A 27,446-nucleotide genomic window follows, 5' to 3' on the forward strand; every position below is an offset into this window, starting at 1 on the left:
AGAGAGAGAGAGAGAGAGAGAGAGAGAGAGAGAGAGAGAGAGAGAGATTTATTAGAGGATGAGAAAAAGAGACATCCAAATAGACAAAAATCATTATTTTCCCTAGCGAGCTAAATATTTTTATACTTACTTCTTTATATAAATCAATGTCCTATTGACAAATTAGTTACCCAAATCAGACTCAATTTATGAAGGAAGCCCCCATGGGTTTCACCTCCAGTAGTGAATGACATCAGTAAGAAGGTTTCATTTTCCACTTAGTCACTTATACCTGAAGGTGAGGAATGGCTGGTAACAATTCCCTAAATACCATGAAATAACCTCATTTTTTTATATATTGATTTTAAGATGGTCTCTGTGGGAAATGCAGTTCTTTATAACTTACTAAGTAATGGGGAATTGTGAGAGTAAAATTTAATTTTCACCATTGTATCACTTTTTACATTACACAGAATGAGTTGGGTGTGTACAGTCACCATTTCTTTTATGAATATATAATAATCTCACTGTGCTTACATATACAGTTCATAGTAACTATAGCTTACACATGGCTGTTTAGCTTTCTTTGGAAGCTTCAGTAACAGAGACAGGTAAGAGAATAGTACAATTCATTTGCGAAGTTACACTGTGTACATTTCAGAAACAACTATGCATTTGCTTCCTTATTGAAAAGAAATCATCCTCAGTGTGTGAATCTACGGAATGATCAGGCAAAAGCAACTCCATTTATTCATCACAGTGCGAAATGACACCGGCGATGTTAATCTTAGTGGCACTTAAAGGAATCATGATCTCTCCTGTTTCCCTTACTGAAACCCAGTCATGTGCTCACAGCTTCTAGAAAGCTCCCAGTTTCAAATCACAACCTGAAAATAGGATTGAACAAAAAGCTGAAATACTAGACCACACCATTCTCTCACAGCGGCAATACAAGCAGTGAAGACTGAAGAAATTCTGTAGTTTAGCTTTATTCTATTACACAGCCTCAGCTGCTTCTCAGGATCCACCTAAAAGGGATTCACCATCTCAGTGCTCCAACGACTCCTGACTGGAAACCTACTCTCCCTTGAACCTCATGAAGGTCTTGGCCTTGCAAGTCTGCTTGACTTTCTCCTACTGTGACCTCTCTTCTCCAAATAGTCACATAGATTGCTCTTTCTGTACTAGTTGTGTTATTTTGTCTCTGACTTTTAGGAAATTATTCTTGATAACTTCAATGGAGCAAGTATAAACTGTTCCTCTTCTTCTCACCTTTACCTCCCATTTGCTCCTCATTAGATAAATAAACCTGTAAGTCAGTTACTAACCACCTGATTCTTAACACAGGGAAGTATTTATTTTGATTGTCAAGTTCTTTCTCCATTTTCTTATGACCAAAGTTCTAGATAGAAAGACAGAGAATTATAATGACTATAATGTTTAAACATATAAATATGTAGCCACCAAAATTTATTTAGGGAATCAGTAGAAAACAGAAGATCAATTTGGTTTTGGACATGTTAAAAGTATCACATAGATGCTATAAATTCCATATGTATGTTCTTAGACCCAGATATTTATTCTGTATCTTCTCTTTTTCCCTATAACTATTTTGTTTTAGGATTGGAAAAAATACCTAACTTTAAGAACTGCTTAATGTATTATGGCCATTTAACTTGAATTTTTAAAATATAATTTTCATCTGTTTATTTTCTTTTTTCTATAGTGTGTAATATTTGTTTTGTTAAAATGTGCTTAAAGGTTAACCTATTTCCTTTTTATTATGTCTTTGTTGTCTTCTCTCTCTCTCTCTCTTTTTTTTTGTTTGTTATTTTTTGCAGGGTATAGGTGGATCTGAAACTCACAGTAGACCAGAATGGCCACAACTTGCAGTAATTTGCCTACTGGGTTGATAGGCATGTGCCATCATGACTAGAAAGTTAACTAACTTTAATGAGAGACATCTGAAGTCGTTGAGGAATGTTTTTCTCTACTGATGCTTTTAAATTATTTTAACCTCCTCTCACAATTCTTAGACCAAACTGAGTACTTCTTTAATTTTAATAAGTTACCTTTTAGGGAACATAAATGGTTTAAGGGGGACTCAGCAAATTGTTCTCTAAAAAAATAACAACTTTCAAATCAGACAGAATGTGGTTGGAGAGTCTGATAGAAGCTGGTTATTAATTTCATTTGTGCATAAAAAGTAACAATTTTCTCCACTCAGAAGCCTATTATGAGATTAAGTATATATATGGGAAACATGCAGAATATGCATATTCTTATTCAAAAACAAGAATTTTATTTTCCTTTATTCCTCTACTTTCCAATGAAAATACTGAAATCTAAGATCCTACTTCTCTGTCTTAAGGGCTGTGGTGATGTTAATGACTAACACATGCTCAGGAAACATGTCCTGACTACTTGGTGTTATCAGTCACTCAGAGCTTTGACTCAGTACATTTCCGATGACTTGAAATTATCACTACCAGCTAGCCAGAAAGAGTTTCAGGCCAGCTAAAGCTCATAATTCCTTATCAAGAAAACCATAACTTCTGGGCCTAGGAAAGAACAGTTTCAGAAAAATCTGCTCAATTTATGCCTAGTAACCTCAAATGGATATAACTGGAATGGACAGGTCTGAAATTGAAGTCATTCAGTTTGTCACTAGTGGGAAGAGGCAGATGTTCAAAGTAAAGAAAGGTTGCAAAAGAGGTAACTTCCATTAGATTTAATGTCTGGGTGGAGTAGGCAGAGTGTCTCATGAACCTACTTAGAGGTGAGGCAATTTGGATATATTATCCGTTAAAAGCAGCTTCACCAATGTCAGGTCTGGAGTTACACTAACAAAAAGAAAGAACATTTGTCACCAAATCTGAAATAGAAGGTGTGGTCTTGTCTCTGGCTACAGAGTATAACCTGGAATGAGAGGACCATGTCAGCATCTGGCTAGTAAATTACCTCAGCAGAAAATCTGTCCTTTGTTGACAAATGGTCTAGCTACTTTCTCACTGAGCCTGAAGGATGAGATATTTCTGGAAGCATAGCTTGTATTCAGTCCTAAACTATGGAAATTTGTCAAGATTTCTCTAGTGCAAGTGATGTCTGAGACATTTTATAAGTAAAATCAAATGCTTATTTTCATGTCTTTTCTCTAAATAGAAAGCTGAGTTTGAAAAAATAGATTTTAAAATATATTGGTTGGTATTTATGAATATAAAATCCAGCAGAAAACAAACATCATGTGGCAATTTATTAAAATAAACACAGACATTATATTTCCAGGAGTCATCAAAATTTTCAAGATGTACTGATCAAATGACAGCATAACTGTCTAGGACAAGGTAACAATATGGAAAAACCAACAATGTCAGTTCCCTTTATTTTGACTATTTAATTTGCAGAAATAAACCAACTAAAAGTTGGAACAGTAAATGTCAGAATGTAAAAAGATCCTAATTATCTTCCATTTCAACATGTAGTGCAGATTAAGATCAAAAATATGTATAATGGAATGAATTTTGTGACTGGGTTTATAAGTCAACTTATACAAATCCCACATATCTGTTTTCCCTCACTAAATTGAGTGCTCCTTTCCAGTATTCTAGCATTCATCTCCATGCTGAGCAAAGAGCTAATTCATTATTTCCACTGAGAAAAGTGTCACATTACCAACGACAAGGTTAGAAAGCCCTATAGTACAAAATTGCAAAGAGCTTTCAGTGACATGTTGAATATTCAGGACTTTAGTCAGCATATGACTGGGGCCTGCTAATATGAAAGCTATACAGGAATGAGCAAAAGGCATGCAACATACTATTATTCCTATAAATCTGTGTTCTACCCACAAGGCTCTGAAGATACATGCCACCCCTTCCAATTACTGCAATGAAGTAAATTTATATTTTGCATAGTCTTAGCCAGGCACCACAGCTATAAAACCACACAAGACATAAAGGGAACTTACTCTCTTTATAAATAAACAACCTAATATCAATAGAAAACAGAAAATGAAAGACAGTATATTGTACATATTTGTTTTGTCTTTCTACCTCGTTCTCCTTACTCAAATTGAGGTCTTATTTTCAAAATCCAATAAACTTTGAAAATACGTTCACACTACTATAGTATCTGGAGAGAGCAATAGGAGAGTCAATGAGAGGAGATTATGGGCTTGAGGAACTTCAGCAGGTCTGTAATCTCTGGCAAAGCTCCAAACCTTCATTCACTGATATATATGGAAAATAATATTAACTACATATATTAATCTCCTGAACTTCTGAGAATGAATGTGAAAAACCAGGAAAATATTGGCCTTGCTAGAGTTAGCAATAAAAATTCAAATGCTATCATTGAGTATCAATTTGCTAAATACCACTGCACTTAATGGAAGGAGCATAGGTTTCAACTGTCAGTCCTTCTGACTCTAAAAAGCATTGTGAGCATCAAGAAAATTTTCCCTAAAATAATGTCTTTAAAAACTTAAGATGAATGGGGCATCTTCTACTCCAGGGAGCATGCTGACTCTCATATCCTTTTAAAAATCACACCTGAGTTAAATAGATATACAATCTGAAAGTCCTAAACAAATAGTCTGTCGTCAAATACTTTTAAACTAAAAATAATTAAATAAGTCAATTTACAACACAAGAAACTGAATATTCACAGAAACACCAATTGTGAAGAACTCTTTATTTTATGGTCATTATTTCATGCCTCACAATTTTAAAACATGTAGCTAAACCAATATTGTGTGAGACTTCTACTTATTGTCAAGAAGCATCAAGGCACAGAAGCCGTTGCTGACCCCTAAAAATTAAGAAAAGATCAACAGTATTAAAAAATATTTTTTGAGGTCTGAGGATGCTACAAAACTAGAGTAAACTAATTTCTGGTAGAAAAAAAGGCCTGTCCTCTAAAAGAAGAGTTCCTCAGCTGTTCTTATTTTATTTTATATGACATTCTGGAGGAGGAGGCACCTTCATGGAGAAGGGGATTAAGAAGGCAACTCAACTTCCTACAAATATTTAATGACTCTAGGTAGGTTGACATTAGACTTTAGATTTCCAAAAAGCCTAACCATAGAGAAGTCTACTAACACATATCACATCTTTTCCACTGTTTTTTTATTGAGTACTTAAGAAGTCTTTGCCAAGATGCTGAAGACAAGATAAGAGAGCTGAGCAAAAGACCCTGTGAAGTGTTAGGAGTCTCCTCTAAGTTGAACACAGTGTCTGTGTAAGGCAAGAGAGGAGGTGAGTAGAAATCTCAATTCCAGTGATCTCTCATCCATGCAGGCTGGCAAAGACAGGAGAAAAACTTTGTGGTCCTGTGATGCTTCTTACAAAGATGACAGCTCTGATGAGGTCAGCAAATAGGAATCCAAGGGAGAGATCTTCAGAAGACTATGGCTGACACAAGAGTAAATAGTTCCTGGGAATCAGAGTGAAAACTATCATTCAGAGTATAGAGAGGTGGTAGCTCCATTCTAAAGCACAGAAAAAGAACTCTTGAATTTGGTCATTCCTCTGATCTGATGCCACAGTGTAAAAACCTCTATCCCTCCCTATAAAATATATTGCGTTTTCTTAGTTAGGGTATGCCTGTAAAGAGACACCTTGCAACTCTTATAAAGAAAAACATTTAATTAGGGCTGGCTTACAGTTCAGAGGTTTGGTCCATTATGAGCATGTTAGGAAACATGGCAGCATGCAGACAGACATAGTGCTGGAAGTGGAGCTGAGAGTTCTACATCTAGATCTGCAGGCAACAGGAAGAGAAAGACATTGGGCATGGCGTGAGCATTTCAAACCTGAATGCCTACCTCCAGTGACACACTTCCTCCAACCAGGCCACATCTTCAACAAGGCTACACCTCCTAACAGTGCCACTTCCTTGTGACCAAGCATTCAAATACTATTCTTATACAAACCACCACAGAAGTTACTGTTGAACTGAATATAACTAATGATACAGTGAAATCAGTCTAGCTCAATTGGAACTTATTAATTAAACCTTTCATATGCATATGAATGGGCATGGCATTTCTTGGAAATTTGTTATTTACTTTAGTATTTAATGTGATATTTATTGCAAAAAAGTAAAAAGAAACCTAAGAACCAATCAAAAACAGGGTATGGACCATTATGACAAATAAAATAAAAATTCAATAGAAGCAGAAATGGCGATTGGCTACATCCTAGGCTTTTAAAACATACTTTAGAAGATAAATATAGAGAACATTACAACACAATGATATGTATTTTTATACTTCAACAGAGACAAAAATATGTAATATTTTTTCAGCTTTTTGCAGGACCATCATCATCTATGTAGTTCATACTTGACTGAATCATCCATATGTAACAGCTGTCTTTATTTGATAAACAGGTATGCAATGTTACTGGCTTATGCGTTTTTATTATATGCTATTTGAATTTTACCAATAATTTATAATTTAGTTTTTATATTTACAAAAAGATTATTATTTTTTTATATTTACAAAAAGATTATTGTAATGTAGGACAGTGACAGCAAATTTGTATACTTTGTGCTTACTGTGTATCTTAATTCAATGAAGAGATCATTTTGAGTGACTGATATGTACTCTCTGCATATGACTGTGGAAGCACACTCTGTGACACTCACACAATGATCCACTCATCTCTTTGTGCACTTCTTAGATCATGTTGATAACTTTTGAATGACTGTATGTGGTTTACAATATTTACTAATATCAATATTTTACCACTTCAATTGAAATGCAGAAGCTGTGATTTTCTGTACTTCTCTCACAGTATCATATGACAGCAAGAGGAAATCAATAAAAAGAAAGAAAAAGGGGCTTCTTTTGATCACTTGTTACTTGCTGCGCTCTTCATTGGCCTAATCATTCTCTTCTGTTGGTGGTTGCCCTCTTGCCCTGTGATGTCAGAAAACTTTAGCTTGACCTGGAAGAAAAATAAGCTTAGCGTTATTTGCTTCTTTTGAAAGTTTAGAGGTATGCACTGAAGAATCTGTGTGATTATTTTCCTGCTGGTCTTGGAGTCCAGGAGTCATTCATCCTCTCTGAATTTCCTGTCTATTTAATCTTCTTCCTGGAGACTTGGAGGGATCAGGAACCTGGTACCCGGAAAAAGATGTGATCTTGAGAGTCAATAGCATGCAAGACCCTTCCTAAGTCCCCTTGTTATATATAATAGGCTATGAATCATTGGTAATAGACTTAATGACATTCAGAGGCCTTTAGAAGTGACAAGACTGTGAAGGCTCCTGGGGGGGATGAAGGAATTATTTGAGTGTGAGATATTCCTCAGCATCAAGTGGTTCATATGTCAGAATGGTGGAAATGGAAGCATGAGCCTGGAGCCTTACAACTGCAAAACTATCTTAATACAAATATCGCACATTTTATGTTATATACTTTTGAAGCATATTTTTATCCATATCCATCAACATCTATATCTATTCCTATTTTTACTCTGTCTGTCAAACATGAAAGTGTAATGAGTACTATTCTGAAAAAAATGACAAGAACCAGTGATGAGGAGAGAGGACAAGAAAGAATAATAGGATGACTATGGTAAAAATACATCATATTCTTGAATTAAAATGTGATACCCATCATTTAGTATACAAAATACACACCAATATGGAAGAAAATAACAGCTGTGGATGTAAAAGCTTTGAGAGAAGTACAAATCAGTTAAATTCTAATTGGAACAAAGTATGTGTGCTTGTCCTACTTTTAAAATAATCAAATGCTTTCTTGGTAAGAGTTTTATTGCAGTGAACAAAAACCATGACCAAGGCAACTTTTATAAGGATGTCATTTAATTGCAGCTGGCTTACAGGTTCAGAAGTTTAGTTCATTATCATCATGGCAAGAGCAGGGAAATGTCCAGGCAGCTGAGGAGCTGAGAGTTCCACCTCTTGTCCCCAGGCAGCTAGCAGAAGACTGATTTGCATGCAGATAGGACAAGGGTATTAAAGTGACACACCTACTCCAACACAAAGCTACCAAGCATATGCAAACCATCACAATGCTCCACCTCTCTCAAAGGGACTATTAGCAATTAAAGGTTGTTTGGGGAAAGGATTTTCTTCAGAGGTGCAGTCTCAGATAAGTCATCCTTGCTCTATTAAATAACCTCCTACCTATACTTGGGCAAGTAATTCTTGTTAAATTCAATGGCCCTCACATAAAGGGAAGACATAAATATAGGCATGAGACACAGTGAGAAGATGGCTCTAACAAGTGAGAGAGGCAGGGGGAGGTGGATGTGAAAATGGAGGGGGATGTACAAAACTGTAAAGCAAAACTTTTCCAATAACCAAAGCTATGAAAATTTGAGGTTGGCGTCTGTGGCTTTGGGGTTAATGACTCTCAGCCTACAGTGCTAACCACTTAAAGGCCAGTAAATGTCCATTCCTTTTGAAAATAGATTGCTGGGTCATGTGGTAATTTATATTTAATGTTTTGTGTAAAGCCCATACTATTTGAGGGGAAGACTATCTTACCTTCCCACCCACACTATATTGAAGGCTTTAATTTTCCCCACACCCTCTCCTTATCTGTTTTTAATTAGAGATCTCTTAGCATGAAGTACTATGCCTTAGTGGTTTCTATTGCATTTCCATGATGATTACTAATGGTAAGCACATTTCCATTTGCTTATTGGACAGTTGAGTATCTTCCTTAAAGAAATGTTGATCCAAGTATTTTGAGTGGGCTATTTATTGTTTATTATTGAATTCTTTACATATTCAAGAGACTAGTCACTTACTAGGACTTTTTCTATAAAATAATGTCATCTCAAAACAGAAGTTTATATCTTCCCAGTTTAGAGGTGTTTTATTTATGTTTTTTGAGTAGACAGAAATCATAATAAACTTATAATTCCTTTGCCCAATGCTACCTACAATTAGAAATCCATTCCGCAATTCAAAATATATGCCTTATTTTCACTACATCTTTTTTTTTATTTGTTGATCACCTTTCCCCTTTGAAGTGTGCTGACTTGATTGAGTGACAGAAAAGATAATTGGTTAAATAAAAGGTATTTAATGACACAGGGCTAAGTGAGTAGCCTCTCAGTCTTGATAAATATATCTCAATATTTAAATTCTTATTCTTGTGAATGTGATGCAAATGAAACTTCCCAAGTGCACATTCACTGACTTTCAGTTAAATTTTGTAGATGTTGTAACAGACTAGGAATATCATAATTTATCTTCTTTATACAATATATGTATAGCATGTTGATTATATTTCACAATTAGTATCAGATTACTGTATATAAAATGATGAACACTCCTGTCCTGCTTTATTTTAATATTCCAGTACTTAGGGGCATTTATGTTTCATGGCTGTATATGGGAATGTACACATTTAGTGATGTACCTGTGCTACAACACTGTGTATGGTAACACATTCCTGAAATGATTATAGTATTGTTTCTGAAGAATGAAGATCATGTTAAAGGGGATCAAACAATGAAAGCTAAACACAATGGCAGATCTCCTATGGAATCTGGGTTCAAAAATGTAAGTTATCATTGGAAAAATTATTCAAATTCAATTAAAAGCAATTTAATTAAGAAAATGGCTGCATAAAGTTGCAGTTGTAGGCAAGTCTATAGGACATATTCTTAATTAGTGAATAATAGGGAAGGAAGTGTCCCCTTGTGGGTTATACCATCGCTGGGTTGATGGTCCTGAGTTCTATTAGAAAACAGGCTGAGCAAGCCATGGGGAGCAAGTAATTAAGCAGCTTCCTTCCATGGCCTTGGCAGTAGCTTCTTCCCCATAGGTTCCTGCTCTGCTTGAGTTACTGTCCTAACTTCCTTCAGTGATGGACTATATATGAAAATATATGCCAAATAACCCTTTTCCTACCCAACTTGCTTTTGGTCATGGTGTTTCACCATAGTAACCCAAAATAATACAGGCACATATACACAAATGCAAATATCTGAAGGGCAATGTATCATATAGCAAATATAAGATAAATACTGAATCCGGAAACTTCATTATTAAAATATTAAAGGTATACATAAACTAATTCTTCTCTGTCTTCAAAAAGTGTATCATCATTTGTAAGCCTTAGTATAAGCATGCAACGTAAGTAAATGAAGCTGATAAGAATATAAAGAATATACAAAAGGATCTAGAGATCTACCTTAATTGGTAAACTATACGCTTAACATGTGTGATACGCTGGGTTCAAACCTCAGGAACAGACCAACTCACCACACACCATAAGCACACACACACACACACATACACACACACACACATACCCTGATACAAGAGATCATTTGACTGTTAATCTACCATTCTAATTACTGTATAGGCTACACTGAAGACATCAATTATGCCTTAGACACTTAATGTCTATGACTACAGAACAGGCATTTTGCAAGGGAAATAAGTTGTTTCACAATTTCAAGAGCATCATCTTGATGACTGGCTTTTGTAATACTATTTTTCTTTCTCTCGCTAAAACACATAGTCTATCTATCTATCATCTGTCTATCTATCTATCTATCTATCTATCTATCTATCTATCTATCTATCTATATTCTAGTATATGTATACTTATGTGTATACTTATATGTATACATATATATGTGATATATGTGTGTGTATCTATACATATGTTTTTTGTACATTCATACATATTTACACATGTATGGATTTATTACATTAGTTTACATAACTTGTTTTGCACATTTCAGACCCAGAAAACCCAATACCTCTTGAGTACAATATGCAGAATTCTTGAAAAGAAGAGGCAACAATGATATATAGACTCCATGAATGGCTGCAGTCAGGGGAGTTCTCTGAGGAGTCTTAAGTATTACATCAAAGGGGCTGAAAATGCTGCAGTCTGATGTCCTTAAACAATGGTAGTAGCAACACAGTTGACTTTGCACCCAGAGGGATGGATAGTTTCCTCTTTCTTCTCTACTCATCTACTATTGTCTATGCTGATGCACACATTCAGAGTCTTCCCTCCTTCTCTTGTCCTGTATGCTAAGGGCCTCTGTACATAACCTCATAGATAGACTAACAAGAACAGTTTAGTAATCTAGCACTCTCTTATTCTAGTCATGTTGGCAGTCATAACACCAAGCTTGCAGCATGGGAAAGCTGATGATGCATTATAAAATCAAATATCACAACCACTGAGGCTAGGAAGGCAAAGTGCCAGTAACCGTGAGAAGCAGAGAAACGAATGCTGCCACTAGATGAAGACTAACCAGGGTTTTCTTATTCTTTCCTTGAATTACTCAGTATCCAATGCTGTTCCACCAAACCTCTTCTTCCTGTAGCCTCCACTTGGACTCTGGTTGGTTGATGAGTCTTCATTGATTACCATCCTCCTCACTTCCTTTTATTGAAAAATCTAAGAACGTTCTTATAAATTTAATATTGTGTTAACTCCTACTCATAATTAATTGTAAAGATTAAGTGAATATTTATAAAGCAACAGAGAATCTTGGTCAGATTGATACTGGTGCCTGTGTTCACTGATTACATCTAGAGAAATCCTACTTTGGACCCTCCTGTTTTCAGGAGCTCATTTGAACAATACACTCATATCCACTCCTCAATGAACCCAGACTGTAGCAATTTTCTGTTTCGTTCTGACTGGTAGAGAACAAAGAGTAAGAAGGCCAGCACTGGGCGCTCCTTTGTTGTTGCTGATGCTGATGCTACTGTTGGTCTGCTCTACCATACATAGCAGATCCTTCATCCTTAATCACATCCTGAAATCCTCTTACTCAGGTCACATTTCTGATGATTAACTTTCAGTTCCTTAACATTTAAACATACATTTATCCTCAACAGTTGGCAAGACTATTTATAAACTAGAGTATGTGTGCTTCTTTGCACTTCAATAACAATTTACTTCAGTTTTGTCTCGGCAACACTTCATTGAAATACAGAGAAACACTGCTATAGACACTAATGTTATTAAATAGCAGTTGAATAATGATTTATTTTAGTTACTTTATAATTCTGTTTTTCTTTCAATCCCATTTTCTAACATAGATTAATAAAGAATTTCTTCTCCAGTAACTTAGTCTCTTGCCATATCTATATATTAAAGTAGCATCTAAAATGGATTATTATACATTCTACTTATTCTGTTAATTTCATACAACTCATATCTACAAAACTATATATTTTCATTATCATAAAGTGTATTACACACAGTATCAGTAGGAGCAAGATATCGTCATTATTTTTCTTTTTCACAAAATTCTTGGCTGAGCAGGACTGGAGAAATGGGACAGTTGATAAATTGCTTGCTACACATGTATGAAGAAGACCTGAGTTCATATTCCAGACTCCACACATAAACAGCCAAGAATGGTATAATGTACTCGTCAGAGAGAAACTAACTCACTGGTACTCAGTGGCCAGGCATCCTAGCCTAATAAAAACATCCAGACTTCAGCGAGAACCTGTTCCAAAATACCAAGGTTGACAGCTTCAGAGAATGAATAGAAGACTGACCTCTGGCTTCCTGGCAGGTAGCAATTTCCTTTGAGCTAAAGTCTTAGAACTTGAAGAACTTTTTCAGGGTATTCTACAATATGTGGGACATTCCACTCTGCAGGAGAGCTCCTGAAATTCAAGAAATAAAGAACTCAGAAGCTATGAGAATCTCTGAAACCTATTTACTGTCTCCCTCTCTCCCAAGCGTATAAAAGAGTAAGGACTTCTAGAGATATTTTCTGTCAAGCTGAGCTACCTAGAAGTGGCTCATATCAACTACAAAGCCTGAAAGAGACATTCTCTAACCACTTAAGCTACCTTCAAGTTGTAGATGGCACTCCAGGTTTCTAGCTTTCGAGAACTACCACTCATGCTGGGGTGGACTTCTGGTTCTGCAGTTGGATCTGAGTCATTTCAGCTCTTGTAAATAACCCTTTACCCATAAGCAAGTAAGTATGAAAACATGTCTAAATATTGTTTCCTCTGAGAACTAATGAATATAAACAAGATACTTTTTCATGCATCTTTAGAAACAATAACACATATCCCAAAGTATTACTCAAATATAGATCTTTTCTTCCACCTAATTTGGTATGATAAGCCTCTAAGCATCTTGACTTTCTCTTAAAATGTGTCAGAATCCAGAATACTTTCATAGGCACTTGACCAAACTTGTGCTGAGAAAACACTTGGGAGTCTTTATCAGAATGTGTTCTGATTTTGGATTGTTCTGTATAAATCATGCATTTTTAAGGTGCAATTCTGTTTTTCTTTTCTGTTTTATAAAGTCATCCAAGAGATATCATATACATACCAGCTATTTAGTAATTTTCTACCTGAAACTATGATATTTTAAGATTAAACAAGCAATTAGAATATTACCCTCTTAACTTTTGTTTTTAGTAGATCTTCATTTGCTGGAAAACTAATCAAGAAGCAAGCAGTGAGCAGAATTATAGTTTGAAATAAAGATAAGTATGTTCATCATCTGCATTTTGATTGAACTGCCACAAGTCTCTGAGAAGTTTTCATTCTGCTACACAGGTCTACATGGATATTCTTTGTCTTCTGAGAAGTGAGGAAAACCTGTATTTGATAGGAGCACCATAATGTACTTATTTCCCTCCTGCTTCTATGCACTATAAATATGAACATGGCAGAGAGTGGCAAAGGGTTGGCTTCTCTGGAGCCAGATGCTGAATCATCACATAACCCTCTGATGCCAACATGGGAGCATTCCTTCTGAGCCTACACAAGTCTTGTAAAATTTCAGAGGCATATTTGAAAAATGCACCAGAGTTTAACTATTTTTGTTTCCTGAGAAACTTACACAGTTATTTATCTATGTATTTTCCAGTTGTAATTTCGTTGCTTTCAGTTTGCTTAAGGGGTAGGGACCAAGCACTAGTGAGGTTTTATAAATAACAAAATTGTACTCTCTGAATTTCCCTTGAGCCAAAAGCCAGTGGACAAAATGTGCCCTGTGTGTCTTTCCACTCCCATTCTAGCTTCTCAGTCATTCAATGGCCTCTTAGGAGTCTTCAAAGGACTATAACACAACTTCCACAAATATCAAAAAGAGTCAGTCTACCCCATAATTCTGAACTTGTTCTGAGCTCTCCAAATTCCTTCTTCTATGTCTCATACTGAGAAACTCCTGATGTTGACTTGTGAACTATCAGCTTATTTTTCTTGAACATTTTCTACATGTAATCAGGAACTCCCTGCTTGTTAGCCCCATCAGATCACTGGAGAAAGTAAAGTCAGCAGGAATAAGCTCTCCTCATTGCAGACACCCGTTTAGCATTTACTTGGCACCTATCCCTATAGGTATTGTGTGTTGCTACAAATAGAAGAATGAATGAGACCAAGATTTTAGCTTCTGGAAATTCCACTGTGCACTTCTGTGAACAAAATGTGAGTTTGACAAAATTATTCCTGTGTTTGATGATCTTCCAGGATATTAAAAACAAAGGGAAAGAAAGAGCACTCTCTTAATGGACCAAGGGGCAAGGGGACTGTTCCAGAGGTAGACTGAGAAAAATTGTTTCTGGGCATTTTTTTTTTCTGTAGATTAGCTACTTGTATGGGTAATGACTCTTAAAATGATTGACCTTGACAAAAACAAAACAAAACAAACAACAGCAACAACAAAAACCAGTTTCTCAATGATCTGTCCAAAAATCTAAAATAGAATACACTTAATTAAAGACTCATATTAATATTTGAACTAAAATGTGATTGAATGAAAGAATTAGTTGACATTATACAACTGTATACTGACCTCTCTTCTGGAAGAGTGACAAGATCAAAGAGGCATCCATGTGACAACATAACCTGTAATTATCCATCACATTCCAGCTGCTGCTCCCTACCCCTCAACCTGCCTAACTCAATGTGCCAACTCAAATATGCGACTTCTCTGTAATCATCAAGTCAATTAAAGCATTACCCTGCCTTTTAAATTTAGTCACAGCTTCCTTTGTAGGAATAAAAATTAAATGTAATCAGAAATGTACTTCTTATTGCATGTACACTCTCAACTCACAACCACCACCCAATTTTCTCTTCTCATTCTATAAATATACTTTCACCTGTCTTTGCCTTATATACAAGGCATGATCAGAGATTGAGAATCAGTTTGGGCACCTGGTAGGAAGTAGCTTAATGAGGACAGTGCTATAAAAGATAAAAAGAAAATATTGTCAGTGATAAAATAAAATCAAAATCAGTCAACAAACTCTAAAATGGACAAAGTGATCAAAGTTCCTGAGTGCCTTTAACACATTGCAATTATAGGTCAGTCAAGTAATCCAACCTCCAGTCTGAAACTCTTGCTTAGAATATTTGAAAACCAGTAAAATTGATTCCATATTCACTATAGTCTTAACATATTACTGTGCTTTTATGTGACCCCGCTAAGTGTGATTGGAATACTGACACTGTATAGATGGACTTCAAGTAATTAAAAGTACTAGAGGACAAAAGAACAATTCAGGACAAAAACTAGAAAGTATATGGTGCAGGTAGTATAGGTGCTAACATGTAAAATGCTTTAGCAGTTATAAAGAAGATAAGTTTCCATTGCTGTGAAGAGATACCATGGCCACAGCAACTCTTATAAAGGAAAAAATTTAATAGGGATATGTAGGCTTAGATCTTTTCAAAGAAAAATTACTGTAATAAAGTTTCTTAAATACTTCAACCTCCATTCTAGCCTTCCTACCAGAAGTAGGGGGAAAGAAAGGTTAATAGGAAACAGTAGTGGTTCTTTGGAGCAGTTCCAATCTTTATTGTCAGGATGTTAGCAGCAGTCCAAAACATCAAACACAAATCAGTAGCAGTGGCTCAATCCAGAAGAAAGTGAGAGGCTTAGCTGAATTGGTAAGAGTCTTCAGAAGCAGCAAGAAGTTTCCAGAGTATCACAAGAAGTTCTCTAGTGAGTTTCTTTCTATGAAGTAAGGACAAGCTAAGATGATCAGAGATCAGCAAACAGCTGCAAGACAGACCAATGCAAGAGCATCCTCTCACTCTCCGCAGGGTTGTATTTATATTCTTTCTAAACAACACACCCCCTTTCAAGCATCTGTCCCAGTAAAACACCACATGTCCTTTTACAAGACATCTTCTGGTAAAATATCACATGTGTATTCCAGAAAAACTTCCTCTTGCTTATCTGCCTCAGCAAAACATCCTCTCATAAGACAGCTTCCAGAAAAACATCACATGATAGAACTGAGTCTCCAAAGAAACTAGAAATTTCCCCTTCATGGATGGCTTGCAGTTCAGAGGTTTAGTTCATTAATCATGATGATGAGAAGCACAGTGGCATACCAGCAGACATGGTACTGGAGAGGTACCTGAGAGTTCTACATCCAGATCCACAGGTAGCAGTAAGAGAAACACTTTGAGCCTGCACTTAGTCCAACACAACCATACCTCCTAATATTAGGCCCTAAGTATTCAAATATGATGAGTCTATGGGGGTTAATAAAACTACCACAATAGATATTATAATTTCACAGTATAGATCCAGGTATAGACTAAGACATATAGAGGGAACCTAGTACTCATTCCCCCCTGCTTGTTTCTTCTGCTTCTCTCCATCATGTCCTCAACTTTATCCATTACTATGCCCATGACCTTTCTATGTATGCCTTGTTCCTTGCAATTCCATTTATTCCAAACCTCTGAGTTTTCAAATTCAACCTGAAGCATCTTATACAGCAACTAAAGTCTCATAAATGGTGCTGTTTGTATTTGATTGAATGTTTCAAACAAGGAATGCCAAAGGAATGGTGGCAAATTTTCTGGTAACCCTACAGTCTGGTGTTAGGAGTGGTTTTGGATAGGCCATTCATCGTTTTGAAACCATACCACATGGGCAGATGCTTTCTCTACTATCATGTAGGGATGTTCTCACAAGCAAATCTACCTTAAAAATAACCCAAGAGGGTGCAGAAGACACACATGCAGTTCTAGATTAGTTGTGATACCACCCACAAAGAACTCTACCCGCCTTCTCTTCAGCACTCACAGTGAAGCCTTGTGTATTTTATGTCTTTTAGGAGAGCCAAGAATGACCTGTAATTACAAGGGAAGATCACTATTTAATTCTGTGTTTGGGTTGAATGTATCTTTTGCCAAAGCAATTACTTTATGTGGCAAACATGATCCCCCCCCCCGATTTTTCAGATCAGAAAATCCTTGAGAAACATTCTACTTGTGCTGTGACCTTCTCAAAGGTCAGTGCCAACCTTAGATCCAGTTGTCACACATATGCTTGGCTAGTCCTGCCATCTTTTTCCCGAAGCTATGTCCTCTTACACATTCTAAATGCCATGTTATGATCCAAGTTTATCTTTTAAGTTTTATTTATTTTATTTTGAGACAGGGTCTTTCTGAATAGCCCAAGCTGTCCTGGAACTTGATCTATAGACCAGGCTGTCCTTGAACTCAGAGATTCAGTTACCTATGCCTTCCGAATATTGGTATTAAAAGTGTGGACAACCATATTTGGCTTATGTTCTGGGTTTAAAAATCAAATAAATATTTCATTTTGAATTATTTTCAGATGTTATACCTTGTGAGAAGAAGTATAGCCATTGGTATTATGAAGATAAATTTGAAGGTAAGTGGCTTAAAGTCCAAACAGAGACATGAACTTTGCTTAACCCCATGGCAATGACCTCTGACTTAACTATCAATAAAAGAGATAACAGAATGGCAAGGAGAGCTTCATTTGTTACCTATGCATTTACTGCTGATAAGCAGATCTGTGCCAGATGTCATTTCCCCCCTCAAACATGAAACCCTTAATCAGAGACTGGCATGTGAAAATGCAAGCTGTATTTAATTTTATTCACCTACATTATCTCATGCTAGAGATTTCTACCTTTCAGTCAAGCTCCTGACTGAGGCTCAGTCTCAGTGGGAAGGTTATGCTCAGGAAAAAAGACACTTTCCTATCCTGGTGAAAACAGACACATTCCTGGCCAGCAGCCCCCAACCCCTAACACCACCACCAAGGCAGGGGGCAATGTCACACATGCCATTCTTCACATACTTCGCTGAAAAAATGGAAGGAAAGCCAGAAGAGTAATAAGAAAGACACAAATCTTTTCTTATTTATTATTACCTAAAACCTCTTCCTGTGGCTTTCTGAGTCGCTCTTCATTTGTCTACACCAATCCTTGAAATGTTCCTTAAAAGGAAAGACTGCACAGGCCATTAAAAAGGAAGGCGAGGCAGCACTGGTCTGTGACCTTTCTGGCAAGAGAGTCCCTCCTCACACATAAACTTTGCTGTGACAGGCTTCTGCTTTTTCCGCTCTCCCTGCCATGGAACAACACCAAAGGAAAACTGAGAAAGTTCCCAGTTGGATAAACCCTCAGTAAAGTATTTCAAATGGCTGTGGTCCCTAGAGTCCTCCTTACTGTTTCCTAATTTTTAGTGCTATTTTGTCAGAGGATAGTGAAAAAGTTATGTGGACAATTCTAATTAGGTACGACTCATGGCAGAGTCAATTTCCAAACATTTATGAAAATTTGGACAGGTAAGATTAGAAATACTTATTACTTTATATGTATTGAACACATTCGTTGAGGTGTCTATGCGTGAACATACATGAATTCAGAAAAACAATTACAGAGATGAGTGTGAACATGAATTTGTATCAGATTTTAAATCTATTTAAAATAATCGGTACTTTCCAAATCCTAATCTAGTACAAAATTAAAACAAATGAATTTGGGATTCATTAACATTTATTTTGAAACTTACAGAGTAGATATATTTTCATACTAAAATATTCAAACTGCACATATGTGTCTGTGCGTGTGTGTGTGCGTGTGTGTGTGTGTGTAATAGCAAATGAACAGAATGTAAGAATTTTGTTTACTATTGCTCCTTAGTCTGCATTTAACATTACATCTTCATGAGAATATGAGACAGAAAAATCTATAAAAGGCAAATATTCTGGTATTCTGCATTTTGCAGTAGGCATTTTTAAACAGAAAAGAGAAGGAAGAATGGCAAAGTAAAAATTGAAAGATGATTAGAAATAGAAGAAAGGAATAGAAAGTCATAGTCATGATGTACCCCATTTTGTAAATTAGTTCTAGTTAGTTGTTCACTTAGAGCAATAAATTCTGAAGACTGACATCGCAAATAGAAAATCAGAAACGAAGAAAACATTTCAGAAACTCATAAATAACTAAATTCCAAAGATAGAGTTTATTCACCTGTGGAAATAATTCTATACCTCTTACATACTTCCAAGCAAGGTACGCATTTGGTTTGAGAAAACTGGATCATACAATGTAGCTCTTGGAAAAATTGAAAATATATACTTTTTACATTGAGTAGAATTTGAATTCGTTAATATCTCCATGTGGCACTATCTATCTATAGTGGTTATACTTTTTAGGTTGTTGAGAACATTATGAATGGCTAATTTGCAACTTTTTTCTTACTTGATTCTATTTCTTGGTTCCAGAGGAAAAAAGTTCTATCTTCCATTTCACTTGTTACTACGACTTGGAAACTAGACTAGAACTGTATCACTGAGAAGGTACCTTCTATGTTCTGGGAAACTTCTGCACATCCATTTCAGATTTAACAATCACTGAAAACTCAGATGTCCACTGTCAGAGTTGAGGTTTGAGATTTCCAATCAGATGAACGTTTGCATTTGAAAGTTTACCATTTGGCATTCATTTTCACAGACTTAATTCCCTTTAGTAAAGGTCCAATGGTAGTTTCAACCCAGCAAAACCCATGTTACAATGAAATAATAAACATGAAGAAGATGGACATAACAATGACTTCACTCAGGATACACTTTGAAAACAGTGCTGCTAACAGTGCCTGGCTCCCCTCTGCTTGTGGCTGTGCTTATTCCAGCATAATGAGAGGTGCAGATCTTATGGTTTCTACTTCAAAGACATGTAGAGAGTTTAGTCCCAGTCAAATACAAAGCTTACATGAGTATATGAGTTGTAAATTATTCTATTTATATAGATTTGAGTAGTGGCAAATGACAAAGAAGTACACAATGTCCACTGGTATCAACCCCATCACTTAATTTTTCTATTAACAATTCTTTCTCCTATGTCTTAAATTCCTGACCCTGTTGTGATACAGAAAATAAATTTTGACATATTATGAAATATTTATTTTGGGTATGCAACTATGTAAATAATAACTATTTTATTTCATTTCAATAATAATATATTTGTATTTGACTAATTAAAGGATACCAAATAGCTCAGTTGTAGAATGCTGGCCTAGCATGTATTCATCCTAGGATCAATCCCTGATCCCATCAAAATCATAGAAAAGGAACTTGAAAACATCATTTATAAATTAAACTGGAATGATATTTAATAAAAATTTTCAAGAACAAAGTAAAATAAAATAACATGATGAACATAAGGATTATTAAGAGAGTAAAATTTAAAAGGGGCTATGCTAGATTGAATGATAATAGCTGGCATAGGCTCACATATCTGAATACTTGCCTCCCTCACCCACATTGGTGAAATTGTTTGGGAAGGATCAGGAAGTGTGGCCTGACTAAACAAGGTGTGTCACTGGGGGCAGGCTTTGACATTTTAAAAACCTTGTGCAATTCCCAGTGTACTCTGTCTGAACCCTGTTTATGGATCCAGATCTGAGCTCCCGGGCACTGTTTGTACCAACCACTACCATGCTTTTTATCCATTTCATCATTGTGGACTGGAGACTCTAAATCTCTGGAACCCTAAGGCCAATTAAAAACTTTTTTTTTTAAATTCTTGGTCATAATGCTCTATCACAGCAATAGAATAGTAAACCTCATCAGAGATTTTTCATTCAAATCCTTTTCTATATAAAGAGCTCCACAGAGATAAAACTACCATGTTATCATGGTAGTTCATTGTCTTCTTGGTCACTTCAAAGACTTTAAAGCTCCTTTCTTAATAAAATAAGCATTTATAGGATTTAAATTTTTCTGTTCTATATTTGCTGTATCCCTTGCTCATCAGCCTTGTACTATCTCAAAGATATGTTAGACAAAATAAATGTATTGTTTCCTGAAATTGACACCCCCATCTCCCACTATAAGCGATTCTATTATATCTTCAATTAAATCTTTATCTTTTCATCAATTCCTTTGTGGCATAATAGTCAAACTAGACTCCAAACTATCTTAATTTTTAACATTATGAAATGCATTTGGTGACAGATCATGACATCCAGAACAAAGTTTAATACCATGCATGTAATCTGAACAGTGTCACATATAATAATGGTAAAAATAACAATCTCAGATGATTTGAGCACTATCTTTCTTTTGGTGCAATGTAGAAACATATAATTGCCGTGTTAGAGGAAGAACTTTGATACTCATTTTTTATTTATTTTGTATGTTTTCTATTTTGTCATATTTTATGGGTTGGTCTTGCTAAAAGAGTAAATCTTATTTCTATCATATTTTCATTTTAAATATTAATTTCATCTTAGATACTTAGAGATTTGGGAAATTTTATGAAAAGCATAGTTGTATGTACACACACACATCTATGTGTAACAATAAATATAAAATTAAAAGAGGCTATTGGCTTGATAGTTGCAGGGGGCACAGAAAGGGTTTGAGAGAGAGCATTTAGGAGGGGCTGGAGGGAGGAAAAGAAGGAAGAAAAGTAATATAATTCTATTTAACTAAAAGCATTAAAACATAATTAAAATACAAATAAAGAAAATGCTTCTTTTCATAAAATTTACAAATGAAATGATACAGAAGCATCAGAATCTTGATTATATGCTTGTGTGAGAAAGACAGAGGATGGGAGATAGGAGATAGAGATGGAGAGAGAGAGAGTGAGGGAGAGAGAGAGAGAGAGTGAGAGAGAGAGAGAGAGAGAGAGAGAGAGAGAGAGAGAGAGAGAGAGAGAGAGAGAGAGAGAATGAATTATGTGTTTCATTTCACATGGTCAGACAAATACAACTAGCATTCTCTGAGTGTAGTCATTTGGACTCAATGAACATGAAATAATTTCATTAGCAGATTTCAATATTTAGGATCAGCACCTATAAAACAGATAAGAGTACTGGTACCTAAGTGCCCAGGTTTAAACTTCAGGTCTTATTCTTCAATTGAAGACTCATTATATTACTTGCTTTGGTTCTCTCTGTTTCTTCATATCTAAAGCAGAGATCATGATCATGTAATAACTATCACTACAGGATTAATTTTAGGGATTGTGTTAATATGTGTAAAGTACTCGGGAAAATACCTAACAAGCCAAGCACAACACAAAGGTCAACATTAACCTTCTTTTGTAATATTCTTTTTACCTGCAATTTTTGATGAACCATGCATTTACAAGTTGTTGATTTAATTATTTAGTAGTAAAAGTTTTAAAAGGCTTACTAATTCATCTTAAAACCATATCTAGAGGCTGCAGAGATGAGTAATCAGGTCAGCTCACATTCTGCTCTTGCAGAGGACCTCAGTTCAGCTTCCTGCACTAATTGTAGGGCATACACACCTGCCTATGACACCAGCTCCAGGGCATCCAATTTTCTCTTATGACCTGTACAGAAATCCACATACATATTGCACATACACACACAGGAACAAATAATACAATTTTTTGATCAAGTGACCATAGGTCTGTAGGTTCATTTCTGGGTCTTCAATTCTATTCCATTGATCTTCCTACCTGTTTATGTACCAATACCATGCAGATTTTGTCATTATTGCTATGTAGTACAGATTGAGATCCAGGATGGTGATTCTCCCTAAAGTTCTTATATTGTTGAGAATACTTTTCACTATCCTGGGTTTTTTGTTACTCCAAATGAATTTGCAAATTGGTTTTTATAACTCAATGAGTTGAAATTTTGATGGGTATTACACTGAATCTATAGATTGCTTTCAGCAAGATGGCCATTTTTGCTATATTAATCCTGCCAATCCATGAGAATGGGAGATATTTCCATCTTCTGAGATCTTCTTCAATTTCTTTCTTCAGAGACTTGAAGTTCTTATCATACAGATCTTTCACTTGCTTGGTTAGATTCACACCAAGATATTTTATATTATTTGTGACTATTGTGAAGGGTGTCATTTCACGAATTTCTTTCTCAGCCTGTTTATCCATTGAATAGAGGAATGCTACTGATTTGTTTAAGTTAATTTTATATCCAGCCACTTTGCTGAAGTTGTTTATGAGGTTTAGGGGTCCTCTGGTGGAAATTTCGGGGTCACTTATGTATACTATAATATCATCTGCAAATAGTGAAATTCTGACTTCTTCCTTTCCAATTTGTATCCCTGTGACCTCATTTTGTTGCCTAATTGCTCTGGCTATGACTTTGAGTACTAAATTGAATAGGTAGGGAAAGAGTGGGCAGCCTTGCCTATTCCTTTATTTTAGTCGAATTTGCTTCAAGTTTCTCTCTGTTTAGTTTGATGTTGGCTACTGGTTTGTTGTATATTGCTTTTACTATACTTAGGTATGGGCCTTGGATTCCTGATCTTTCCAAGACTTATATCATGAAGGGATGATGAATTTTGTCAAATGATTTCTCAGCATCTTGTGATATAATCATGTGGGTTTTTTTTTCTTTGAATTTCTTTATATAGTGGATTACATTGATGGATTTCTGTGTATTGAACCATCCCTTCATTCCTGGGATAAACCCTACTTGATCATGATGGATGATTGTTTTGATGTGTTCTTGCATTCAGTTCGCGAGAATTATATTGAGTATTTTTACATCGATATTCATAAGGGAGATTGTTCTGAAGTTCTCTTTCTTTGTTAAGTCTTTGTGTGGTTTAGGTATGAGCATAATTGTGGCTTCATAGAATGATTTGGGTAATGTTCCTTCTGTTTCTACTTTGTGGAATAGTTTGAAGAGAATTAGTATTAGGTCTTCTTTGAATGTCTGATAGAACTCTGCACTAAAACCATCTGGTTCTGGGCTTTCTTTTGGTGGGGAGACTTTTAATGACTGCTGCTATTTCCTTAGGGATTATGGGCTGTTTAGATGGTTTATTTGCTCCTGATTTAACTTTGGTAACTGGTATCTGTCTAGAAAATTGTCCATTTCATCCAGATTTTCCAATTTCTTTTTGTAGTAGGATCTGATATGTTTTGAATTTCCTCAGTTTCTGTTGTTATGTCACCCTTTTCAGTTCTGATTTTATTAATTTGGATGCTGTCTCTCTGCCCTCTGATTAGTCTGGCTGAGGGTTTATCTATCTTGTTGATTTTCTTAAAGAACCAGCTCTTTCTGGTTTTAATGCTTCTTTGTATAGTTCTTCTTGTTTCTACTTGATTGATTTCAGCCCTGAGTTTGATTATTTCCTGTCGTCTACTCTTCTTTGGTGTGTTTGCTTCTTTTTGTTCTAGAACTTTCAGGTGTGTTGTCAAGCTGCTAGTGTATGCTCTCTCCAGCTTCTTTTTGTAGGCACTTAGAGCTATGAATTTTCCTCTTAACACTGCTTTCATTGTGTCCCATCAGTTTTTGTATGATGTGTCTTCATTTCCATTAATTCTAAAAAGTCTTTAATTTCTTTCTTTATTTCTTCCCTGACCAAGTTATCATTGAATAGAGCATTGTTCCGTTTCCAAGTGTATGTGGGCTTTCCATTGTTTCTCTTGCTATTGAAGACCTCCAGTTTTTGTCCATGGTGATCTGCTAGGATACATGAGGTTATTTGAATTTTCTTGTATCTATTGAGGCCTGTTTTGTTACCAATTATATGGTCAATTTTGGAGCAGTACCATGAGGTGCTGAGAAGAAGGTATATTCTTTTGTTTTAGGATGACATGTTCTATAGGTATCTATTAAATTCTTTTGATTCATAATTTCTCTTAGTTTCATTGTGTCTCTGTTTAGTTTCTGTTTCCATGATCTGTCCATTGATGAGAGTGGGGTGTTGAAGTCTCCCACTATTATTGTGTGAGGTACAATGTGCTTTGAGCTTTAGTAAGATTTTTTTATGAAAGTGGGTGCCCTTTCATTTAGAGCATAGATGTTAATCTTGGTTGAGTTTTCCATTGACAAGTATGAAGTGTCCTTTCTTATCCTTTTTGATAACTTTTGGTTGAAAGTAGATTTTATTTGATATTAGAATGGCTGCTCCAGCTTGTTTCTTAGGACCGTGTGCTTAAAAAATTGCTTTTTAGCCTTTTGCTCTAAGGTAGTGTTGTCTTTGTCATTGAAGTGTGTTTCCTGTATGCAGCAAAATGCTGGGTCCTATTTATGCATCCAGCCCATTAGTCTATGTCTCTTTATTGGGGAATTGAGTCCATTGATGTTAAGAGATATTAAGGGAAGGTGATTGTTGCTTCCTCTTATTTTTGTTATTACCAGGGGAATTATGTTTGTATGGCTATCTTCTTTTGGATTTTCTGATGAAGATTACTTTCTTGCTCTTTTTAAGGTTATGATTTCCCTCCTTGAATTGGAGTTTTCCCTCTATTACCCTTTATAGTGCTGGATTTGTGGAAAGATACTGTGTAAATTTGGTTTTGTCATGGAATATCTTGGTTTCTCCATCTATGATAATTGCGAATTTTGCTGGGTATAGTAGCCTGGACTATCTTTGCATTCTCTTAGGGGTCTATATGACATCTGTCCTGGATCTTCTGGCTTTTACAGTTTCTGATGAGAAGTTTGGTTTAATTTTGATAGGTCTGCCTTTATATGTTACTTGACCTTTTTCCCTTACTGCTTTTAATATTCTTTTTTTGTTTCTTGCATTTGGTGTTTTGATTATTATGTGACAGGAAGTATTTCTTTTCTGGTCTAGTTATTTGGAGTTCTGTGGGCTTCTTGTATGTTCATGGGCATCTCTTTCTTTAGGTTAGGGAAGTTTTCCTCTATAATTTTGTTGAAGATATTTACTGGCCCTTTAAGTTGGGAATCTTCACTCTCTTCTATACCTATTATCCTTAGGTTTGGTCTTCTCATTGTGTCCTTGATATCCTGGATGTTTTGGGTTAGGAGCTTTTTGCATTTTGCATTTTCTTTGACAGTTGTGTCAACGCTTTTCATGGTATCTTCTGCTCCTGAAATTCTTCTATCTCTTATATTCTGTTGGTGATGCTTGCATCTATGACTCCCGATTTCTTTCCTAGGTTTTCTGTCTTCAGGGTAGTCTCCTTTTGTGATTTCTTTATTGTTTCTACTTCCATTTTTATGTCCTGGATGATTTTGTTCAATTCCTTCACCTGTTTGGTTATGTTTTCTTGTAATTCTTTAAGGGATTTTTGTGTTTCTTCTTTAAGGGCTTCTATCTGTTTATATATGTCGCCGCTAGTTCTTTGAGAGTGTTATTTATACCCTTCTTAAAGTCCTCTATCATCTTCATGAGAAGTGATTTTAAATCTGAATCTTGCTTTTCCAGTGTGACCGGGTCTTCAGGACTTGCTATTATGGGAGACTAGGTTCTGATGATGCCAAGTACCCTTGGTTGCTGATGCTTATGTTTCTGTGCTTACCTTTTGCCATCTGGTTATCTTTAGTGTTACCTGCACTCAATGTCTCTGACTGAGCTTGTCTTTCCTGTTATCTTGGTTGTGTCAGAACTCCTCAGAATCCAGCTGTCCTGTGATCCTGAGATCCTGAGTTTAAGAGCCCCTGATAGTCTGGCTGCCTCTGAGATTCTGATACCCTGGTGTGACCAATCTGCTGAGATCTGGTGATCCTATGCTCCTATGTTCCTGAGCATGTTAGAGCTCCTGGTCGTCTAGGCCCCTCTGGGTTTTGTGGGATTGGATGCAGGGTTGAAGCTCAAAATCTGCTCAGTACTCAGGCGCAGACTAGAAGGAATGGGTGTCTCTAGCCAGGAGTGAGTACCTGGGTCTCTATGAGTCCCAGTTACTCTCTGTTTGGAGTGGGTGTTGCTGCCTCCTTACCTCAGATCCTGGTGGCAGGGGTAGAGCTCCTGGCGGAGGGGTTATAGCTCCTGGGAGTTCAATCTCCTCTGGGTTTTGTGAGCTGGATGCAGAGCTGACTCTCAAGAGCTGCTCAGTGCTCAGGCACAAGCCAGCAGAAGAAATGATACAATTTTATATATAGTAAAAATTTAGTCTGCTATTGAAAATAATTTAAATGCAACTCTTCCATAGTGCATTTAACTCAAAAGTGACTTAAAATCCCATGATGTAGATAGAAAAGGCTGCCTTAAATATTCTTTTTGATCTCTTTTCAAAAAGATAAAATAATGATCTCATCTTTTTAAATATTATGAAACATCTTAATATTACAATTGTATTTTAAATAATAAGGAAGTTCTCTTAATTTCATTATATTAATAATAAGACCTGAATGACTTGAGTATAAACGTTAAAAGAAATGATTAACACAGATCCAATCATTTGTAAGCTAGTTCAAGAGGTATGTTTTATATTCATAAAAGATTTGAAGTCTCCTAAAATCCTGAGTGATAAAGA

This window comes from Grammomys surdaster, unplaced genomic scaffold, assembly GCF_004785775.1.
Source record: "Grammomys surdaster isolate TR1022 unplaced genomic scaffold, NIH_TR_1.0 126113, whole genome shotgun sequence".
NCBI lineage: Eukaryota > Metazoa > Chordata > Mammalia > Rodentia > Muridae > Grammomys > Grammomys surdaster.